This window comes from Elephantulus edwardii, unplaced genomic scaffold (assembly GCF_000299155.1).
Source record: "Elephantulus edwardii isolate Elephantulus edwardi_28Jun2011 unplaced genomic scaffold, EleEdw1.0 scaffold00341, whole genome shotgun sequence".
In the NCBI taxonomy this organism is placed as follows: Eukaryota; Metazoa; Chordata; class Mammalia; order Macroscelidea; family Macroscelididae; genus Elephantulus; species Elephantulus edwardii.
The window spans coordinates 1,941,782-1,942,550 of record NW_006400091.1 but is presented as its reverse complement, the minus strand read 5'-3'; positions in this window follow the sequence as shown (position 1 = coordinate 1,942,550).

Here is a 769-nt window from a genome sequence, read left to right as displayed (position 1 = left end):
TCCACCAATCTTGACCCCACATTTCTCCTCTTAGAGCCCAGCCTCCCAGATATGTTCTGCATATAGGTTGAAAAGGTATGGAGATAGGATGCATCCCTGGCTTACGCCCTTCCCAATTTTGAACCATGCAGAGTTCCCTTGCTCTGTCCTGACGACTGCCTCCTGAATCTCTGATGTTTGCTACTCTGTTAAATTTTGCTATTCTTACTGGAGTAAGATGATATCCCATAGTCGTTTGGATTTGCGTCTCTGAGCTAGAAATTTTGAACCTTTTCTAATGTGTTTGTTTGCCATCTGAATATTTTCTTTCGTGAAGAATCTGCTCATGTCTTGTGCCCACTTTTTCAAATGGGTTATTTACCTTTATCTTTTTGTGGTGCTCAAGTAGTTTTTAAATTCTAGATATATGTCCCTTATATAACATGTCATTAGCAAATATTTTTTCCCCAGTCTACAGCTTCCCTTTTTACCTTGTTGGAGAAGTTTTTGGATGTGCATAGGAATTTGATTCTTAGAAGGTCTCATTCATCTATTTTATCCTCTCCCGGTTGTAGATTTTCCAGGACACTTGGAAGACTGTTTATTTTGTGGACTTCTAGAGTTCTTCCAAGCTTTTCTTTAATGAAGTTTATAGTCCTTAGTTTTAGTCCTATGTCCATAATCCATTTTGAGTTGTTTTTTGTGTATGGAGTGAGTTGTGGATCTTGCTTGAGTTTTCTACAGTTTTCCAATTTTGTCAGCACCATTTATTAAAAAGGCTCTCATTTCC